Genomic DNA, 23,730 nt, shown 5'->3' on the forward strand with positions numbered 1-23,730 from the left:
GCAGGACGGGCGGAGAAGGGCCCGGGAGTCCCCGCCTGGGGACCGCGCCCTTCTCGACCGCGCTCCGCCGCCGGCCCTGGGCGATCCCCGTGGCGGGGCCGGGCTGGGGGCGGTGGGCCCGGAGGCTGTGTGGTGGCATCGCTCCCCGAGAGCTCCTCCGGCAGCGAAGCGCACAGAAAGGGAATTTCTGTCCAAGTTAGCGTAGCATCAAGAAGACAATAAAAGCAGGTTTTGTGCCTGCCCGCCGCTGTCAGCCCTGCGTTATGCTTTGAAACCCTTCAGGAGGAAGGTGGTAAACCCACACGTGAGTGTTTTTGCATCTCTGAATGGGAACACGAACTGAGGGTGATGGCACTGCTGCTCCCTTCCCTGCAGCAGTGGGACCACACAGCTCACCGTGCTGAAGGGAAGCAGTCTGACATGGCCAATTCCTTAGCATTTGTGTGCCTCAGTACGTAATCTCTTGTGTAATTAATAAAGGATTTGGAGTTACGTGTGTTATCTGAAGCTGCTGGAGTGCCGGCTGTGTGCTGTGGTGGGTGAACTGGGCAGGGGCAGCATGCTGATGGGCTCAGGGTTGTAGGTGCTTAATTACACTGTTCACAGAATCAGAATGGCCTGGGTTGGAAGGGACCTCAAGGATCATGAATCTCCAACCCCCTGCCACAAGCAGGGCCACCAACCTCCCCATTTAATACCAGCCCAGGCTGCCCAGGGCCCCATCCAGCCTGGCCTTGAACACCTCCAGGGGTGGACGGGGCATCACAGCCCCTCTGGGCAGCTGTTCCAGCACCTCACCACTCTCTCTGTAAAGAACTCTTATTGAGCAGAAGACAAGTTCGCTTCACCAGAAGCCAGCCAGGTTGTATCCATGGCCCAGCGCTGCTTTTGGGAAGAGCCCCGTGGATTGCTGTGGCTGCTCAGGCACACCAAGGAAGGAGTGAGTGCGTGTGCCATGCATGTGAGTTTGGTCAGTGGCACTGTTCTGTTGGGGTTTGCACAAGCGTGTGGTGTGTGGCAAAACTAAGCAAAGGTGTAGTCCTTGTGATCTGAGAGCACCTCACCCCTGAGTGTACTGATACAGCATGAAAAGAGTGCTGCAGGTGAGAAGGCACTGTTAGGACAGGGACCGTGACTTTGTTGTGTCACTAAGCAGAGCCATGCATGTCTTCGTGGTTCCACAGTCTTGCTGCAAACATAGCATAGCTTCTGTTTGGACACAAGCAAAGAGCAGCCACAGCTCTGACCCTGCAAAGAAGGTTGCTGTGTAGGAGATGCCTTGAGGTTGTTCACGTGTTTAAAATGTTTTATAGGACTTTTTGAACTGTACTGAAACTGCTGTCAACATCAGAGGTTAAACGTGCTGGGGAAAAAAACCCACGTTTTTCCTCTGCTTCTTCAGTTGTTAATGCAGCCTTAAAGACTGTTACACTCTACTTGTATGGCCAATAAGTGAATGTGTTCCCTTTAAAAAAGAAATCATTTGAAACTACTCAAACAACCAGAAGAGCTGCATAAAGTGGTGCCTGTGTGGCAGAAAGGCTGTAAAGGTTAAAATCCCATGAGTTTAACTCTGCCTGCTTGTATGTTTGTTTTTTTCTCCCTGGGTTTTAACCAAAAGTTTTCTTCTCACTATTTCGAAAAGTATAATTTCTTCTCATGCTTCTGCTGTAGAGCTGATGAGAAGAGAGATGTTTCAGTGCCTACTGAAAGTGAAGCAGTGATTCCTGGAACCTTCCTTAGGTGGAGTTCAATGCATCAGCAGGGCTGAAAGCATGACTCACTGCTTTGGGTCTGAGTGAAGTTTATCAGCAAAGAGGCACCAGAGAAGGAGCTGGCAGCGGGGCAGTGGCCTGGCACTGCACTGCACCTCATGCACAGCTTCCTGATGAACACAAGTGAAACCCCACAGAAGCTGGAGGCTAAGGAGGTATCCCCATCACCCATTTTCTACTGTGCTTCTGGAACTGTTCTGTCTGGCCTAGTTTGGAACAGCCTGAGCAATAGGACTTCCCCCAGAGAGGTTTCTGTAATAGTAACATCCGTTTGCTCAGAGTTAGAGCTGTGGCTAGGGCACAGTTCAGGAAGCTGCTTGTGTGCTGGGAGCTTTTGGTCATAAGAAAAACAGTCTTTTCCCATCTTTCTGCCTTGAGCTCTCACTGGAGCGTCCAAGCTGCATGAGGCTCTCTTGCATCTGATGAGCGTCTTTTGTATGAGGGCAAAAACTGGAGAATTAGTTCACTGTCACTGGTGCTTCTTCTGGCCTGCCCTGCCAGCAGAGAGGGAAGACAAAACAAATCTACTTCTGATGGCTTACTTAACTCGTTTGATATTTATTGAAGACCTCTGCCTCCCTGCATGCTCATCAACACAGAATGAGATATATTTCATGGTGAGCTAATGGAGAACGGGCCGGGTTTCCAGGTCTGATGTCACAGAATCACAGAATCACCAAGGTTGGAAAAGACCTTTGAGATCATCCACCTATCACCAATATTCTCACTAAACCATGTCCCTCAACACAAAATCCAAACTTTTCTTGAACACCTCCAGGGTCGGTGACTCCACCACCTCCCTGGGCAGCCCATTCCAGTGCCTGCTTTGCTTTTGCTTCACTGAAGTCAAATAAAGGAAGTATTCTGGAATATATCAGAATGAAAGGCCCAAAGTAACTTTGAAGATTGCTCTTGTGTTCAGAGTGCAAAAGAAGTTTCGAGGTGGTTTTGTCCTTCAAACAACTTCAGAGAAGGTTTTGACCTAAATGAAATGATTTTGGTTGTTCCACTCTCTGAATTCTGCAGTAACAGAACCTTAAACATAAAGAAATGTCAATAAAGCTGATGTAAAAGCAACCACAATGTGTGCTTCTACTTAAAGTTGCTTATTTTTATACTCCTTGCTGCTTTATACCGCTTTCCAAAGTGATACACTACATAAGAAGTGTGTATATTTTGCTTCCAAACTGCCAGAACCACTTGAACTGGATTAGCCTTACATTTTTCAGAGGAACTGAGTTTCCCTGTAACCTTACAGGCAGCGATCTGGGGAGAAGGAAGCTGGGGTGGCATGTTTGTAACTCACATCCCTTCCTCTTGAGCTGTGGAGCAGAGCAGTGACTTTGAGGGAAGAGAGCGATTGACTGAGAGTGTCTGGAAGGACTGAATGTTGTGTTGGTGAAAGACAGCGGCACGACTGACATGCCTGGCAGACAGCAAAGCTGGGAATGGAAAGGTGGTACATGGCTGGGTGTGAGGGGGTAGGAGAGGCTGTGGGAAAGATTTTCTTATTTGTGTAGCTGGAGGAATTCATCTCAGAGCTGCTGCAGAGCACATGATACCTGTAAGACAGACAGGTCTGACGTTATACTTTGCTATATTACATAGGAGCTTGTCTATGACTTTGCTGCAATTAAACCCATTGCTTCCAAGCACTGTTTTCATTAGAAGTTGTAGAGGGACATGGTTTAATGGGAAATATTGGTGGTTGGAGGACGGTTGGACTGAATCACAGAATCACAGAATAGCCAGGGTTGGAAGGGACCTCAAGGATCACGAATCTCCAACCCCCTGCCACATGCAGGACCACCAACCTCCCCATTTAATACCAGCCCAGGCTGCCCAGGGCCTCATCCAACCTGGCCTTGAACACCTCCAGGGATGGATGGGGCATCACAGCCTCTCTGGGCAGCTGTTCCAGCACCTCACCGCTCTCTCTGTAAAGAACTTATGGAACTTAAGACTGGATGATCTTATGATCTTTTCCATCCTTGGTGATTCTATGATTCTATGCAGAGCAGTTGGATCAAATTCTGAGTGTTCTGAGTTAAATGGCTGTCTTTGTCAGCAATGTCCTGCAGGTTTCTCCAGGCTTGTAAAGGGAGGAAGACCTTTCTTCATTCTTGGAAGAGGCATTAGAAAGAAATGTCATTATGAAAGTTCTTTACTGGGGCTTCATCAGTGCCTCTGAGCAGACAGGCTCCAGTTTTGCAGGAGGGAAGACTTGTTTCCATTCTTAGGGTAGGAAATGGTTGTTGCACTGTCAGCTGCTGCTCAGGGAAGGTTGCTGGACCAGACCACAGCGATGTCACAGCTCTTATGGGGATGTTGTTTCATGGCCTGTACCCTCAGGCACCATACCACTGCCCGTTCAGCTCTTCATCCTTTGGTTTCATCTCTCTGTGGAGACCCGAGATCACCAATAGGTCTCAAACAATGGCTGCGATGGAACTCTGCCAGTCTGGGCCATCTGAAAACATGTTTAAAGCTTCTAAATGCCTTTCCCCCCCCTAAAATTAAATGTGTATTCCCTGAAGTCCCTTTTAGGTTTCATCTGACAAATCTCATTGTAATTCATTTGAGCGCTCTTGTGAGTGTACTTTCCGAGGGAACAGAAAACAGATGTGATAAATGCCTGAACAAGAGATTTAACCTGGCATCTGTTGTTTTAAAGAAATGTTACAAAACAAAGGAGCATAACCATGTTTTATTGAGATTTAATTGGTAGATGATACACCTGATTTTCCATTGTATTCTTTTCAGGTCACAGTGAGAACACGTGGTGGAAATGTGCACTGAGGTAAACTCATATGGCCTGTCTACAGCAGTTATGACAAATCTGTGCTGTTTTTTTGTAACAGTCAGCATATCAGATAAAATTAATCCAATAGTCAGAATGGAAAACTCTTTGTTCAAGACAAGGAAGTAAAGAGAATCAAATGTGGTGGGCAGGATTGCTCTGAGGGTCTGGAATCCCTCAAAGCTTGTGTGATGCACTTGTATGATACTTAACTGTAGAGCTAAGGGGCTAATTTGTGTGTTTAGCATAATTATATGCTTAAGTCCTTTGCCAGATTCAGGAATAAATAAGTTGGGATTGTAACATAACTACTTGATGAGTACTAAAGATGGAAGCTAATTTGTCCTCTCCTCTGGGGAAAAGGAACCACGTGAGATTCATGTCATAGAGATTCTTTGCATTTCCTCTATCGAGACTTTTGGAAGTTGATTGATAAAATACTGGAATATTTATCTTTGCACTTGTTCAGGGAATGCCACATGTGCAGGCAAATGGAACATGAACTGAGAAGTTCAGCGTGTGGGTACCATGAAAAGGAGTGAAAATAGATTATCTCTTATTTTTAAATAATGGTACTAGTTATTTGTACTAATTGTTGCAGAATTGACAGAGGGTTTTCATATCTGGGTTAGTAGGTAATTTTTCTAAACCTCTCGTTTCAGTTTTAAAAAAAAAGTTTGGAATGTGTGCAAACCTTCAGTCTTCTCTACACTTGAATGCAAGAGACGTTTCAAAGTGAACGTTGATCACTGGCAACACAACTGGACTTTCACATTCGTCATGCTAATATTAGGTATCATCTGAGGATCAAATGACAAGGTTGTGTGCTTTGTTCTGTCGTTTAAGTTTTTTGCATGCAAATGACGGAGTTGGTTTGTTAAATTCTCCCTATACATCTCAAGATAACAGTACACAATTTTTCTTTAGATTTGAAACTCTTTGTCACTTCAACAAACATATAATCCTTCCCCATATTTGCTTGTTGATGCATTTACATTACATGGGCGGGGGGGGGGGGGGGGCGAGGAGTGATGAGTACCAGCAAAATCAATGCTCCTCTTCATGAGAGCTGAGGCTGTTTTCTATATGGAGCTGTCGTCACTGGGTGGATGCAAGGCACACACAGAGCACGGCTTGTCATGTGCCAGGGCTCTGCTGCTTGTGTGCTTGTCACGGGTGGGCACGAGGACAAACTGTGCAGCTGCAGAGCTGGGGCTGCAAAGGCAGCCTTCCATCAACCACCCTGTTTGAGAGCTGAGGCACTGGCACAGGTTGCCCAAGGAGGCTGTGGATGCCCCATCCCTGCAGGCATTCAAGGCCAGGCTGGATGTGGCTCTGGGCAGCCTGGGCTGCTGGTTGGCGACCTGCACACAGCAGGGGGTTGGAACTGGATGTGCACTGTGGGCCTTTGCAACCCAGGGCATTCTATGATTCTATGAAAGCCGTGCTGCATTGCCTTCCTTGTGTATGGGGAGGGGTGGGGGCATGGAGAAGTGCAGCTCTGTGAACAGAAGGTTGGTGCACACTCTGATCCTTTGGCCAATTAAACTGATTGCAAGGCCCCTCGTTAACTTCTGTCTGTTTCCAAGCAAGCAGCCTGAGCAGAATAAGATTACTTTCTCATTTTACATAAGGCTTTCACATTCTATCCCCCATACTAATTAACTGCATTAAAGGGTCTGGCTTCCTTGAGTTCCTCCTTTCTTGTCTGATACACTTTGAATTAGATGTAGCCATTATGAAAGGTATCAGAAGAAAACCACTAATTTCTTTTCCTGCTTTCTACATATTGTGGGTATTTTTAGATAACACACCCTTCACCAATGCAGCAAAAATACCTTTCTGCAGGCAAATGCTCTATGTGCCATTAAAACCACTGTCCAACTGGCTTTATTTCATTGATATGCAAGTTCTTGTTTTAGATTTTCAGCAAGAGTAATTTATCAGTGGCCATGAGTTTTCCTGCTTTTCAAAATATTTTTTTTTGTTCTGGATCCAAAGAGTTGGTACTTATTCAAGAAGCAGTGCCATGAAAAATGCTAACGAGCTCATACCCAGTCTTACTGCCATGCAGTACCACTGAGTATGTCTCAATGTCTGTTGCTTTACTTCGGAGTGCACGAGGCAGAGGCAGAACCAGATTGAGTTAACCAAAGATTTACTGTAATCCAGGAAGGCGGTGAGAGCACAAGGAAGCGCTGCGCAGTCAGAAATCCAGCAATGCAGCCTCTCGGTGCCTCTGGTTACTGATATCTGATGTATGTCCAAGCCTTCACTGGGGGCACAGTGAGCAGTTGCCAAGGGAAAAGCAATGAGACCGGCAGTGTGTTTGAGCCCTGAGACTAAGAATGGCTTTCATTAAATTCATGTCATTTTATGGGGCTCTGATATCCTTATGTTTATTTTGCATCTCACCCACCTCTGTCTACACCGTGAGGAAAAGACACTGGAACACATTGCTGAGGGAAAAAGAAAAAAAAGAAAAGAAAGGAAATAAACAGAAAATCGAACTTGCCAGTATTACCAGGGAGAGTGGTGTAACTGCAAAGGAACGGATGTGTTTCAGCTCGATGGGGACAATCGTGCAATCCTCTGGGCACGGTGCAGAGCTGTAGTCAGCCTATCTGCTGCGTGGGACCAGATTCATTAGCTTCAGTAAGATTGCTTCGCTGAGTAGGATGAGTAGGACCTGGCTTTTAGAAAACCACAGAGAGTACTATTGCAGGGCTCTCAGGTTTTTCTCCCTGTTTAAATTGGCTCAGCAGGGCTTGCAACAATCCCTGTTGGTTTGAACAAAAAATGATTTGCAGTTTCCTACAGGCCGACAACTGTTTCTCTTCTAATCCGATATTGCCCCGAAGGGAGGTTTCATCTCCCTGTGGACCAGGCAGCAGTAATCCAAAGTTACTTACGTGGGGCAAATCCTGCTTGCCACCACATTTAGAAGATGCTCAGTAGTTTGTTTTACATCTAAGTCCACAGTGGCTCTGGATGATATACAGAGTGTGGTAAGATTACATGGCAAAAATGACTGTCCTTGATGATATTAGTGCTTGGGCATACTTTTGACAAAGACATATAGCTGTGATTTTCCTACCTTGAACTTGAAAGAGAAGTCAGGATTTAATTTTATGTCAGCACCCGGAGGCTCTTTATTTCTTGCCTCTGCTCTTTATTGCTCCCACACTGCAAAAACGTACACCAAACTGAAGTCTCTAATAATACGGCCTATGGAAATCACAAAAGCAAGGTCACACAGTGCTTGCTATTGGCCTCTGAAGTCCAACTTGGGCGCTGCTATAAAAGCAGAGATTCTTCTGCCGTACTCTTCTCTCTTCCTGTGCTGTTGGCCTGGGAACACAGAGCACTTAAAGAGACTGCAGAGCTTCCCTTCCACGTGCATGACAAATGGAACAGTGTCTTCCAAAAGGGCCACTGATCATTACCTGGAGTCTGTAGAAGCTGTCAGTGATCAACATTTCCCAGGAAACAGCCAACAGTCATGCGCCTGCTCCTGAAGGTTGATGTGTAAGGGCTTTGTCAGATCAGCGGCAGAATTAAATTGCAGGGTCAGTCTTGACTTCAGTTTTTTTTCAGTAGATTTGGGTTTATGTGAAAGGGGAAAGGAAAGCAGTCAGAAGGACTTCATCCCTCTCCCCTCCCTCTGGCCTGGCTGATGCTCCTGGGTCAGACAGTTGTGTTAAAGCCCTGTGGATGCACACAAGCACTGACGGAGTATTGCACCAGCACTGAGTTCCCCACAGCCGTAGGTTGGATATTCTCTCTTTAGTCTTTGAATGAACTTGTGTACTTCTGCTCTTCTGCATGATACTGATGGTAAATCTTAAAATATGCCTTGGAGAGACAACTGAGTGTGCCCTGTTTTGGGGAGTTTATTCTATTTTATAGTGGTGCACTGTGATGGATGAAATAAGCATTTGCTTTTCAGTTTGAGGTTGCTAATGGATTTCAAAGCTATTTGCTATTGTAATATTTTGCCTAACTGTTTTCTCTCTGTAACCGTATGCCTTCCCTTCTAGGATTTACTTGTACATTCCCATGCAGTTAGATTGATGCAGATTCTTTGCGCTTCCACAAAATGACTCTGTTCAAAAGCAACTGGGGTTGCAGACAGAGAAGACAGAGGCTGCAAGATGATTTTCATTTGCTACTTGAAATGTAATTTCTAACCAGCTTTTGGAAAAAAAATAACACCCCAATCTCAGGAGGTGGGTGATATATCATTTTATGTGGCACTCATTTCGAGGCACTGGGCAGCTGACTAATGAAGGTGACAAACAGGCTGCACATGAGCCAAATTTTTGACTCAGCTTCATGAAGGCTTTTTTTTTTTTTTTTTTTTTTTTTTTTAAAATCTGGCATCATTTTACAAACAATGTGCTTTTTGGAGGATTTGGTATGGCGTGTAGGAAGGTTCTTGTAGGTTCTGCACCACATCAGAGTGGTATGCAGTTTCTGTAAATATTGATTCTCTTTGAACAGGTTGACTTTAACTCGTTCTTAATTAGTAATGGCAGATGTTCAGATGGAAGCTGGGATCATTATTCTAATAAAGTCTTATTAGCTTTTCAACTTTCCTCTTCGTGTAAGTCTGTAATTAGAGTGCTCTGTCTATCTGCTGTAGCCTATCACAAATCCTATCTGTAAGCCAATACACCGGGATGCCAAAAAGCTGCAGGGATTGTAAATTGTGTCTTATGACCATGTTTTGGGTAATTGCACTCTGAGGACAAAGCAGAGCAACGCAGCAGAGCTGCAGAACAGCACCTAACTTTCCTGAGCCCACAGGAACAATACTGCATCCTGCAGTGATTCTGAGAGCTGCTCCAACAGCAGGGGCATCCAGGAGAAGCGAAGGAGCAGTGACTGCAGCCATGCCATATCCCACCACCACAAACTGACTCATATGCAGAGCAGCGCTTGGTGCTGATGGTGGTGACCCAGCAGCCCATCTGCACTCCATTCCCGGGGGAAGCAGGGAGCCAGAGCAGGTTTGGGATGGGGACAGGGTGTCCAGGTGGGCTGGGAGAGCTCCTGGCCCTGTGGGAGGAGGCTGTTGTCCTCTGGGTTTGGCTGAGGATCCAGCAGCTCCCCTGCTTCACAAGGCCCAGCTGCATGGCTGTGGGACATGTAGTGGTGTTTCCTCTGCTGGGAGCTTCTGGCTTTGTTTGCGTTCGGATGAAGCACATCCCCTAAGCTGTTGTTTTACCTCTTCACTTGTGTTTGTGCCCCCATTCCCAGCACTGGGCACTCACTAAGTGTTTCCTTCAGGCAATTTTCTGTCAGCGCAGCTGCACAGAATCTCACCATGCTGTTCAGCACCAGTCTGATGGAAACCAGCACTGAACCCAGTGTGAGATGTTCCTTCAGTGCCAGTGTGTAGAACTTGGCTGGTCTAGTTATTTTATCCTTGTAACTTGTCTCTTACAAACAAGAAAATAGCCTGTTTCATTCACTGCCCTCTGGTGGCATATTCACTTTTCCTCATATTAATCCTTCTCACGTACGAACAATCATCCATTTCGTTTGTTGGTCCCAAAGGAGAAGTTAATGTCATTATTTGCACATGGCAAACATGCAACAGAAAAACAGATGCGTAGACCTTATTAGCTGCCTGCAGTAACATCAGCAACACCCAGAACTGTGATGCCCCCAAGGGTCGGGGAACAGCCCCATGCTCCCCCGGCTCCCTTCCCACCTACCGTGAGAGATGCTCCTCCTTCCCTAAATGCTCATCCCAGTCGTGTTTTCTACTGGAATAGAAAATGCCAGTTATTATCATCAGATAGGAGGGCACCAATTCCGTACGTTTGATGTTTCCCTCAGGAATAGTGTCATTAAACTCCTTCAGTGTTGAGTCTTAATTGTGTACTCACACTGAAATAAAATGGCATTCTAAAAAGCACACTCCAACTTTTCAGCCTTCTGGAATCAAGCCTGAAATGGCATAAAGCTGTCGTGCTGTCCAGAAGAGACTTCTTTCTAGGCCAGCAGTTACTCAGACCTGATGGCTTACCTGCAAAGCTTTCCTTCCTTGCTGTCTCCCCATGCTGATCATGGTGTCTTTCTTTTCTCCTCCTGAGGGCACATGCCTTGGTTACTGATTCCATTTAAAACAAATGAATGGTCAGACTCTTCTGGATCCCTCCAAAGCAATTGCCTGACCAATTTCTCTGTCCTACAGCCTACACCAGGCAGAGTCTGCCTGTTCTGATTAGGTATCTGTGCAAATGGACTTAACAGATGGTAAATTGTATATTGATGTGAGACAGGAATCAACCTCCATGTCTGTCTTTGCATTATTTTTACAAAACAGAAGATTCTTCTGAAAAGCAGAAGGTGTTTGTTGGGCTAGGCCACACTGCCATACTGCTATGCCCAGATTCATTCCATTAAATTCATACCCCCTCTACATGTTGTGCAGTTTAACTTGAAGACTATGTAAACTATTGCTTCTTCAGAGGAGAAGCTGCCAGGGATTTTTTTAATTACCTTGTATTTCTCAGTGTTTGTTTAATTTCATTCTTTCATTCAGACTGTGCTTGTAGCATATCCAGCCTGATGTGACTAAGCTGTTGACTCACTTCTTTTATGGCTGCAATAAAACTGGATCTAATGACCAGTGTCTGCATTTCAACCACCAAAAGCATTTGCAAAATAATCCAGATTGTTCCTACTCAAGATTCTGTGTCCTGGTATAACGCTCACTTAATTTGAAATGCCAAGTGAGCACAGCCCACTGTAATCACAGTTTTGTCTTCTTTTCTAGAGATTATCTGCCTGGCTTCAGCGTTATCCCAAACCTTCCAGTTCGGAAGGTTTTAAACAGCATTCTTTTGGAATCCGTCCCTGCAACCATTAGCACTGGTAATTGTACTTAAAGACTTAATGTCAACAATTAGCCTTGCAAAGGGGCTCTAGGGATTTCATAACTTTAGGAATTAGCATCTTGCCTGTGTGTAGCCATCCCTATGCTGTAAGTCAGGTGTTCCTCAGCCCCTGCGGGTTTTTGATGGTTGGACTGGATCATCTTGTAGGTCTTTTCCAACCTTGGTGTCTCTGTACTTCTGTGACTCTGTGATTCTGTTTTTAGCCCTAAGACATCTGCAATTACAAGGCTTCCAAACTGCAATTGTATCATAATACCTGATGCTAAAGTCATTCAAATGCATAAGATCCTCAATTTCATTTAAAAGAAAAGGTAAATTAGCCTGCACAGATGAGCTGAACACCCAGGAGAAGCTCATGGTCCAGGGGTCTGAACAGGGGAAGTTACCCTGAAGTACATGCAGTACTGGGTTGTGCATTAGTACTAGCATGGAAAAACTTAGCTCTGCTCAGAGTCTGGCCTCCTCTTCTCTGAATAATGCTTTTTAAACTACTGTGTGCAATTTCATTTGCTTTAACTTTCTTATCTTGCCACAAGCTGAGTTCATCTGAACATCTCACCTTTCCAGGTGTAGTCAACAAGGAATTAGATGCACATTAAAGCCCTCTTTCAAAATGATTTTTGAGTTTCTACTGAAGCTCTCTGCCAAGCCTAGCAATGCCAGCAGGGAACTCAGCTCCTCTTGCTGCGTCTCTCTTCTCCTCAGGGCCTCCTCTTGCACTTTCACTCCCTGCAGATCCTGCCCAGGTCCTGGTGAGGGCTGGGGACAGGTCAGAGGAAAGCCAACTCTGCTCTGTGCAGCACGGCCAGCACTCCATGCCTGGTGGCCCAGAAGAGTTTATGTCACTGCCATCACTGCCACGGTCATGTCCACTTGCTGAACAACAGTGGAAGAGGCAATGGCTGTGCTATGAGCTGCATGTGTGAGAACAGCCTTTTCTCTTTTCCTCATCCTGACTGCATGGAATGGAAGGTCTCCAGGGGCAGGGATGGGCATCTTCCTTTTGTACAGTGCTGGGAACAAACTACAGACTTCATGCCTGATGGGTGTTTGCTTGGGACACTGTTTCTATTAGTGCATGAGCAGGCACGTTGCCTGTGCCAATACTGGTACCCATTGCTTTAACTGTTGTCGTAAGCATACAGGAAACATCTGACCCCAGAGGGTACTGTATATATGGTGAGCCTATTTCCAGAAGGATGCTTATTTTTTATCTGCATTATTTCACCTAAAGTTCAACATTCAAGATTCGTTAAAAGCCAAATATAGCAGAGAGGCAAACAGCCTCTTGACAGTTTGGGAGAGAAAGCAGCATCTCTCTTTCCTCTGACAAAAGCAAGCAATGGTCCCAAGGAGCCATGTGAGGAACTTCTGTGCACACCTGAGCTGCCCTTTGAGTGCCACCAATTGAAGCTGTCCTGCAGTGAGTGTGCCAGGGTTTGGGATGGCTCAGTGGAAGCCAGCCCAAAGGTTTTGTCTGACCATGGCACTGCTGCAGCTAACACGGGGTCCACAATTCCTGCAAAAAGGCAGCTACCTTCTGTGGAGCTCGACAAGAAGTTGTTATGCTCGCTGCAAGAACAGCACTGGCTTTTGCTAAGTGGTTGAGTGGTTTTAAACAATGAAAAATTAAAACAATCATTCAATTAAATGTGAGCAGATGCCCTGAAGTGAACTGGTGTGGCAAACTTTACAGTTTTATTGATGATAGGGCTTGGAAGCATTTGATCATTCTTATTTCATGACACTCTCTTGCTTAATATTATCTATTTTTTAAATAGCTGAGGTGGTTTTAAAACCTGAGATAAATTTTTGTAGCAGCAATATGTTTTCCTAGAAAAAATACGCAAATCTCCAAGAGCAGGTTGCTTAGAGGATACTTAGCCACAGGGGCCTTGCTTGGTGTTACTTAGAGAAAGATTGTAAAAGATATTTAAGCATTTACAGAGGAGACTGGCAGCTGGGATTACAGGCTCAGATGCGCAGCATCCCCTGAATATGTCTTCTATAGAGAGACGAAGCTTCCTGTTCACACAGGAGCCACTTCATGCAGGGACCAGCACAGAAACCTGACAGTGCAACCGACACCACAATGACAGAGGAAGGCTCCTTTTCAAAAACAAGTGTTTTATTTATCAGTTCTTCTGCATGAGTTTGTACCCAGATACGCAACAGAAGTTTGAGGACTTAGAGAGTAGATGATTCCTCCTACTGCCAACACAGGACAGCACAAAGGTGACATCTCCTAACAGCAGTTTCTCTTGTTTCTGGATGTGACTCCTTGCTTACCCCTCTGGTCCATAATGTTGTTCTCAGTATCATTTCATCCCCATTCTGGTATTTACTGTACTGTTTCTGCTTCATTTCTGAATAAACCAGGCAGATGCTTTGCTTTTGTTGCGAATGAAGTACTGGAAAGCAGAAAGAGTGCAAATAATGACTTCCCTGGAAAGGTGAAGCATCACTTGCCTTATTACAGTAAACTAATTAGAGCTGAGCTCAAATCTTATCCTTGGGGCTATACATTGGCACCTGGTGATAATATATCTAAGTACACATAAGTCAATCGGAAATAAAAGTCTCCGTTTTTATTAATACAAAAGAATGAACTTTATTCCTTCCATTTGGGTTTCTAAGACTGGCTATTAACAACCCGGGGGGGTAAACAATGTTCAGATGCTGCTATCTGTCCTTCCACTGTAGCATGTGGCTGTCCGGGGTGGAGCCCAGCAGGAAATGTGCGGATCTGGACAAGAATTCAGTTTCCTGGAGGCGAAGCCTCTGAAGGCACCACCCCATCTGAAAGCCAGTGCAGGCTTTGGTTCTTGTTGGAGCTGCCTCAGCCCGGAGTGCTCCACCCTGCTTGCTCGAGTCAGACTGTCATTAAGAAGTTACAATTCTCCTTCTCTATCAGATGAGATAATGACTGGGGAGGTCCTGACTAGGAACTGAAGAGATTACCCAGTCTCTTCCTCGGTCTTCTGCCTTCATTTCCCAAATCCAGTATCACAGAGATGCTAAAGATGCTTCAGCAAGTTCCCTGCACATGATGCACCTTTCTCCTTGGGCAACAGTTGCTCATTGTGTGTATTTCTCTCTTGTCTCTTGATTTCTCTGGAATTGTATTTGGCGTTGAAGCAATCTCTAATTATCTGCACGTCCACATTGCTGCATTCGTGGCCTTGGATCCCAAAGGGATGCAGTCGTTGCTTGTTATTTACCAGCAGCAAGCTAGAAATAACTCATCTGTCTGTGCAAGTATAGGAAAGGTGAATTGAAGAATAGCATTGAAGCCAGCCAAGAGGTTGCATTTCTGAGAATTGCAGATGAGCAGAAGGAGCAGCCTGAGAAGCTTCTACATGCCCAGAAATGTCACTTTAAAGGTATTGCTGATATCACTGGCTTCTTAACCATGCCAGCGCTTAGCAATTGCACATTAAAATGTCCCAAACCTGAGTGTTAAGTTGAAAGAGGAGAAATGGAGATGATAACTTCAAAGTAGAAGACATCAGTGCCTAAGGCATCACTTTGAAAACTCCTTGAGAAGGATCATATGTGATGCCTCAGTCATCTAGGGCCATATTGCCAACCCAGCAGCCGTCTCTCACTGATAAACTGGATTCTTTACAGACAGCTGAGACAAAACCAGGCTGCAAAACATGTGCTGGGCCAATCCACCATGACTGTGGCACTGCTGTGGTCCCTGGTGCAGTGTTAGCTGTTGCTCTGAAAAGCCACCTTAGATGATGGCAGATGCTGACCAGATCCAATCCAAAATTTACCAGGGAAAGTGAAGAGCTGTAGAGTTCATGCAGTTCCTGACTGCTGTTCAGGAGGGGCCCTCAGCCTTTGTTGCTCGTGTGAGAGCCATGTCCTTACAGAGGAACAGGGAATCACTTGCTCTGTCAACAGTCATTCCAAGAGATTCTTTCTGCATTGGTAACTCTTCAGCTCCCATTTGTCATAGCTCCCAGAGTGGAATCACAGAAGAGATGAGGGATGTCAGTTTGAATGGCTGTGTTGAGGATCTATATGGAAAGATTTCTTGATGTAATTTTGGATCTGATCCTGTAAGGAAATGGAACACTCATCTAAGACAAAATGAAAAATTCAACATGAAATGTTGAGTCTGAAATTAAATATTCCCATTTGTTTTTGAACTCTTTAACTCTTAAGTCCTCCATAATCATCAGGTCCAGCTGGTGGATCTACCACCACCATGTTCACTAAGCCATAGAATCATAGAATGTCCTGAGTTGGAAGAAACCCACAAGGATCATCGGGTCTGACTCCTGGCCCCATACAGCACCACCCAGTATTTATACCCTACATCTGAGAGCATGCCATGTTCCCAGGAGTCACATCTCCATGTTTTTTGAACAGTTCCAGGGACAGCCACTTCCTTGGGCATCCTGTTGGGTTCTTAGTTTTTTTCCCTAAGCAGAACTAGTTTGGGTTCATATTTCTGTGAATAACTTTGTACATATTAGCATGGTATCCTCTGTGTTTTTCCCCTTTTTTTGGAATCACAGCACTAATTCCTGTGTTCAGCAGAAGAGATTTTAAAGCATCTTTCAGTGAATGAGAAGCTATAAAAGTCTTCTTGTTGCCAGGTCTTGGTTACTGAAAATGAATTCTCATGAGAAGTCATTCTCTTGGGGTAAGTATATGGGAATTTTTTGGAAATCGGGATCAACAGAGTTTTCTTTAGTTCAGGACTGACCATACTGAATGCACCTGTGTCCGTAAGGAAGTACAGCTGTTCTGAAATGAAAGATAGGTTAGTGTGGGAGAGAACACTGTGTTGTGAGAAGTTAGAGGACAACCTTAAGTAAGTCCCAAACCTTTCATTTCTGTGATGCATTTTACATGATTAATAGGAATGATGAAGCGACTGGAGGCAGAATCCTCCCATGCAGAGTGTAAGGTGAAATGATCTCTGTGTACTTATTGAATCTAATAATTTACATCTCATTGAATCCAATCAAGTTAGCAGTTTATCACATTAAGATTGCATTAAGTTGGCTGTCTCCAGCATGGCTGTATTACTGCTGGAAGGGACCCTACAGCCCCAAGCATGGGGCTTTTCTGTTCCTCAGAAAAGGGTCTGACTTGTCTGAGGAATGGACAGCAAGAAGGAAACAGCCTTGCAATGTCTGACAGAGCTCCAAGTGTTGTTGGGTTGCAATGGAAGCAAGCTGTGGGCCGTCAGCAGGGACTGCTCCACGCTGGGTCCTGTTCATACTCAGGCACTGAGCTGTCTCTAAAATCAGCATGGTCGTTTCCAATTCCTGTCCTTAAAGCTGATCACTGGTCACATCTGTGCACGTTTTTAGTGGGATATTTTGAAATTCAAAGCCTTAAGCTGATCAGCTGTAGTCAGAGAAAAGTAAAATACAGCTACAAATCCCAAAGTGTCCAAGTTTCAAAGTGATGAAGAAGTGGCTTTCTGCTTGCAGCAAGCTGCAGCAAAGGCAGGGAATGGGGTTAATCTGAGAAACTGAATTTGGAAAATGAAATATCTTGCGTAGTACAGCTACAGCATTCCAGACTGTACAAAAACACCAAGTAGTTTTATAACTAACTCTTGCTTATGAGGCAAAATCAAATTACTGTGCTTCTTCCTTCATCTGCAAGAACCCAGCCTGTGAAACGTCAAGAGCCGGGGAGAAGGGTTGGTCGGATGCCATAGAGATTTTTAGGGAGTGTTTTGTCCTGGTGGCCATTCATTGCTGTCCTCTGTCCTGTTTTACTTGGAGAGAAGTTAGCTGGAGGGAGATGCCCTCCTGCCCAGCTGAAACGTTTCAACCAGAAGAGAGAAATAAATAAAATAAAAAAGAGTGTAGTAAAAGAAAGCTAGTTCCAGTCTGTAGCAAAAGAAAACTAGTTCCTGTCTATAGCATTTTAAACAGCTTCTGGGCTTTTGATCTAGGATTACTAGTGTCCTGCAAATTGGTTGTCATTATTTAAACATCAGGCAGGGAATTCTTGCCCTAGGCCCTGGGCCAAATAAATATGGTTTTGCTGGAAAATGATTTTGCAGTGATAATGGGAACATGAGCTGAGGAGAGGGGAAGGCCCTCATTTCCTTGCCGGCATCTCATAACAGCTCGCTCCAGCACAATAAATTGGAAGTCATCAGGAAAGACAGCTCCATTTCTATCAGATGCTCAGTGCGCTTGTTTTTGGGCTTGCAGCAGCATCGGGTTTGTTTAGGACTAGGCTGAGTAAAATAGGGTTCCACAGAGGCTGGGAAAAAAAGAACACCTATTCCTCAATCATGATTTGAGGATTACTGGAAAGGCACTGAAATGTATATACTGCATTTTCAGAAAGCAGTGTGGATTTTAAGTAATTTCCTGTTTCAGTGCTGGAACTGTTAAAAGTGAGCAGTTGCCTCTTCATGGTGACCAGTGCTTGTGCTGCAGCAAGCCCCTTGCCAGCAGCTGTGCAGCCTGCTGTATGCAGAACATTCTCTTGAGCTGCCTCGCAGGTTCAGTAGCCCTTAAATGAACTAGATCCTTTTTCTCAGTTGCCATCTTCTTTGTAATCATGTAATACTTTCTGTCCTTGCAAAGACCTTTCGAGTTTTCAGGAGAGCTCTCACCTATTGCAGTGCAGGCAGAGCTCGGTGCAGAACTGGGGCTGCAGGGGCATGCAGCAGCACAGCGCGGCTGCTGTAACCAAGGTGACTTTGAGCTGCCACTCTGTGCTGGGAGTAGTGAGGTTGGGGAGCTCTGAAGGAGCACTGAGAGGGAGCAGGTTCTGTCTGATCATGATACCTTTCTTTTCTTGGCCATCATTTACATGTCTCCGAGGCAGCAGCCCCATTAATGCTTCCAGCTGATTTTAGGTAAGGAATCGTCAACTGCTATTTTTATGTCTGACTTTTGCCACTGTGAGACAGATTCAGTGCACTAATGAATGAATTCACCATATTTAAGATTTGGCCAAGGAGCAGCTGGGCAAGAAAATCTTTAAGAAGTCATCATGCCAGTAATTATGCTTTTTTCTCAGCTATTTTTGCTTTTTCACGGGATATTAAAAAACCAACCAAACAAACAAAAACCCAAACAACAAAACAAAACAAAACACAATAAACACCATTAATTTAGTGGCTGTATTCCAAATCATCTACACTTTATGCACAGCAAAGGAACACAAAATGCTCAAAAGTATCAGTGATTTCTCTTGGTGTGTGCTTTAAAATGGCTGTTGCATTTGGACTAGACAGAAAATCCAATTTTTGAGGCTGGGAGAGTATTTTTTTTTTTAAATCAGGCTTGTTTATTAAACTCATAAAAGTTAATGGAAACAACAAGAAGCCAATATGATCTGGGGAAGCAGTAATAAGGTTTCTCTCCTTTGTAAAAGCACATGTTGGTGAGTTCCCCTCTGCAGGGAACTGGGCCCTGGGCACCACGAGGAGGGACCTGCAGGTGTCATAGGACAGAGCAGCCCTGGAAAACTCAATCATAGAATCACCAAGGTGAAAAGACCTCCAAGATCATCCAGTCCAACTGTCCACCTAGCATCTTCTCCAAGCAGGCACTGTGACCCATTGAAGCACTGGCCTTTAGGAGAGATTAGCAAGTACAGTTCCTACCTGAGCCTATATTTGGGATTTTCTCTCTGGTAATCTTTACTTACTGAAAACTTGGCAAATACCCCAGGGGAAAAAAACCAACATGTGGATTAACTCTCCTGGCATATTGGCAATAGCAGTAGGGAGGTTCACACAACCAGAGCAGAACCTGGTTACCTTCAGAAACAAGGACTTCTGTAAAGCAGGGCATGAGCTCCCACACACTAATCTGAACTACTAGGAGGAAGCTCGCTTTCTCTTAGAAGACATCATTAACCGTTTGGTTCTCAAACAGCAAGGAAAGAGTTGCATTTGGTGATCTTGTTGGAGCTGTAGGAGATCTGTGGATTCCCTGGGAACAGCTGGCACACAGACTGGGGCATCCTGCAGCCACCACGAGGAGCTGCCAGATGGGCCTTGCTGTTGGGAGAACACTTGGCTTTGTCCAATTAATGTCATCGTGTGTAAATCTGCTGTGTGACTCCAGAGATAAAGAAACCTGATGAGCTCCACTCCAGTGCAATAAATCTTTGGGCTCTGACCATGGGAATGCCAAACCATCAGTGTATTATTCATACACCCATCAACTGTGTCGCGTTTGCTACCGAAGTCAGTATTGTTTTGTGTGGAGGAAAGGAAAAATCCTGTAAGTGTGAAGCCATGTTTTGCTTTCCTACACATGCTCCTTTTCAGTCACATCCCTGTGACCATTCTAAGATGCTCTAATTCACCTTCCTGCCCCATGTTCACCACTATTTCAGATGACTCCTACGACACACACATGTACTCGTGTCTTGCTGCTCTCTGGTCATTTGGACCATATTGACGAGGGGATGACATGATCTGGTGATGGTGGCACGGACTTGGTCTCTGCCCTACAGCATGCTGGTGGCCGGGCTCTGGCTGTGCCCAGCTCATCAGCTGGGAGCATGGGGAGCTGCTCACAGATCGAAGTGCAGCTCAGCATGGTGAAATCTCAGCCTTGGGCTCAAAGAGATCCCCTGCTCTGAAGCTTTCAGTTCTTTCCTTAAATAAATCACTTGATTTTGCTGGAGACCTCAGTGTTTTGTCCAGTTGGTGTCCACTGAATCAAGCACACCATTCTGGCTGACTGAGGCATTTGTAAAAGCCACGCAGCTCCTACTGACGGACCATTTGGGACTCACTCTCATTACAAGCTTTTTTATCATTATTCTTCAAGTAGAAGCCTGCCACAAATAATGTATGTCGTGTCTGGCGTGAGCTAACTAATGGCCTGCTGGCAGGCAGCTGTTTTGCTGCCTACAGTACTTTGTGCCTGAATATTCTAGTGGGATGGGAACTGTGCGATGTTAGCTGTAGTAATAACAGCCTGCCCCTCAGGCCTACCCCTATATCCCAGAAACCTGCTCCCTGTTGTTCTTCTTTAAGCACCTTATATTGCATGGGCTCTAGCAACACCATAATTTAGTATCAGAAAAATTAGAAGGAAATGAAAAATAAAGCATAAAAATGCATCTAAATCCTATTATTCCGTTGTTTGGTTGTTTTTTTTTTCAGAACCATCTTTGCTTCGTGAAGAAAGGGTGAGGGGCAGTGAGATAAGAAATTTCACTTCTGAGCAGTCCTTATGATTATTTATGCCCCATCGCGACAGCAGTCCCACTAAGGGATGCTGTCTTTATGGTGGCTGTATAGTGGCATGAAGGATGATGTACTGCTGCAGGAGAGCTGTGACAATGTCTTATAGCACTTAGAGAGCAAGGAAAGTGAAATGGGTTTTGGGAAGCTTGTGAAAGTGCTCTGGTAGAGAAAACACCCAGGGAAAAAATGTTTTAAAGGCAGTGGATTTTTTGCATTATTTTCTGGCTGTTTAGATTTAAAAATAATAATAATAATAAAAAAATCAAACCAACAGCTGATTGCTCAAAGTTTCAGACAATTCCACGGATGAGCAGGCAGCTCCCACGTTCAATGCCATTTGTCATTAAAGTGTTGGATCTTCACCTTTTTCTCTCTTGCTTTTCCATTAGCTTTTTCAAGAAAACAAACAAAAAGAGTAGTAACAATATTTGAGCATCTGCAGGGCAAAAGTCTTATTGAAATCATCCATTGCTGTTTGTCTATGAATACCATTAGCTTTCAGAAAGTAAAAAGTGTAAAGCTGCATGATTTTTGAGTGAGGGTGTAGGACTGGAACACAGAGGTTTCTGTTCTGTCCTGCTATAATTTGCACTGGTTGATATTTTGTGCTCTGCTGGTGAGACAGGAAAGCACAAAGCATTGCCAGTAAAACTCATAGCACCTTTGAAAGCAGGAGAGCTTCTTGTATGCACGCTCATCCAGTCTGCAGAACAACTGAACTGCACATTATCAGTGTTGGATATGTCTTTTTATCCCGTTTATCAGAAGACCCTCCGTAGCTCTTATTTTTCTTTCTAAATTGTCCAAAGAAAATGAGAGCAATTCATATAACGTCTGCACTCTGACACTGAATTAGATCTGCTCAAGCTCATGTTATTCAAGCGATGCAAGATCAGGTTTGTAAACTTTCTGAAGTTTCTGCTGCTTTCTGGTTTTACTTAGCCTATTTAATCAGGAATCCTACACTAAAACTGTGTGCATCAGAAGATACCACCACTATGTAACGTTTCAGACAGCTGGATTTGCTACTGTTCTTGCTGCGTTAAGATAAAATAGAGGCAACACCGAATTTTCCAATATTTGTTGAATTACCCGAATCCCTTTTTAATAAATTAGGAAGTTGTTTCCCTTCTTGTAAACGTGTCTATTTGCACGAAGCTCCTTTTAATCCAGGAAGCCTGTCAACGATCTTTCTTGCTTGAATTTTGGGTGTCAATTTTTATCACCGTCAAGATGATGGAATTTAAATTTGTGATTAAAAAAAGACATCCTTAAGGATTTCACTTGCTTTTAAGAGCCCTGCAAAATACAAGTGGTTCAATTCAGAGCTGCCAGTTCAGACAAAGTCGTTGCAGTTTCTGGAGCTGTGACAGGCATGCAAGGTCGGAATAATGCATTGCTGCCCCACGTGATGCATTTTTTGGTTTCTTTTGCCTTAAGATATACCCATCTTCTGAGCTGGGAGCAGATTGGTTTGGGGAGGTGTTTAGGTTAGCAACAGGAGTTGGAAAAGTATAGGTTTGTGTTTTGTCTTTTTGCTCCTTGAATGAAGATGCCATGTCTCTGGCATCTGAGATGACAAAGGTGGGTTTGGCCCTTTCGAAGTGCTCTGGGACCACTCTCTTCTGAACGTACTCCACATCAGGAGAGCAGACACTGGTTTGTATCCAGCCTTATTTTTACATCTTTTCACTGGCTGCTTACTCTTAGCTGTTGTAATGATCCCATACTTAACAAGCAGCCATATAACCAAATACACACACACACACACAGATAACATATCGATGCTATCGGGGCACGTTCCTTATTCCTCTTGCAGGGATAAGGGAACTCTTTATGCCGCTCTGCATAACAGCATCAATTATAGATCAGATAATTATACTGTGTGACTGTGGGAAATAATAGGGTGAAAGTTAGCCAAAACAGACCAGTGGTAGAGCAGCAGCTTTAGGTGGCATGAACTATGAACTGAAGGGAAAGGTTCAGGTTTTCTGATGCCAGTCATACAAACATTTGTTACCCAAGCTTGTATCTTAATCCTGAGTCCTCTCACTACCACAAAACTGAATTTTGGAACTTCTGGGACGTCTGGAGGTGATGATGAATAGTCGAACTGGAGAACACTGTGCCAGTGGGGCACTGTTGGGGCAGAAGGCTGCGATGAAGCCTTGGAGCAAATGTCTGTGAGCCCCTCAGAGCTGACCAGCACTGCCTGATGAGGTCTGGCACCCTAGTGTGGATGCACATCAGTAACCTTGTGGTGTCTGGAGTGAACAAAAGAAACCTGCACAGATCAGCATAACAACGCAGGCAGGCATAGATTTACATGAATTTATTGGTTTGGTTCACAAAAGCCTGCTGTATTTTGCTCTCTGGTTGTATTGCTTGTCTTTGTGCTGATATGTTTGAGTTTGCTTTTCTGTGAAGGAAAAATAATAAAAGATGAAACTGCAGGTATTGTCATTGTTTATAGATCTCATACATCTTTGCAAAGCAACGCTGGTTATAAGGAAGCCTAGCTACAGAGCAGTGTTCTTTGCAGCTTGTAAGATGCTTTTCCAAACAGCACAGTAACACTGCCTAGCTGCTCCCTACCATTCAGGAGCCTGCACAAAGCCAGGGGTCTGCTCGCTCTGAAACCCAGAGTAGACAGCCTTACAGATTTACAGCAGAACTTTTGAAGTAACTGAGTTATTACTGGGGCTTTTTTTCCTTCTCTCTCTTTTTTTTTTTTTTTTCTTGAAGTGTTTTATTCAGCAGATTTACATCCATAAGCAACTGCAGTGAGCTGCTGCATCAACTGGGGCAGTTCAGAGCAGCATCAGCTGCAGCTCCCCTAGGAGAGGTCCCAGCTGTCTGCACGAGTCACCTCCTGATCCACACCGTGCAGATCTCAGTGGCGCTGCAGGGTCTTCACGTACGGAGAAATTCCTCTACAGTTGGTAGCTTAGCAATGACCCCGTAATAGAGATGCTTGTAGGCATCTTTATGTGTCTATATGTTGATGTATTTACCTCTTCAGTTGTATGAGTGGCT

This window comes from Lagopus muta, chromosome 15, assembly GCF_023343835.1.
Source record: "Lagopus muta isolate bLagMut1 chromosome 15, bLagMut1 primary, whole genome shotgun sequence".
In the NCBI taxonomy this organism is placed as follows: domain Eukaryota; kingdom Metazoa; phylum Chordata; class Aves; order Galliformes; family Phasianidae; genus Lagopus; species Lagopus muta.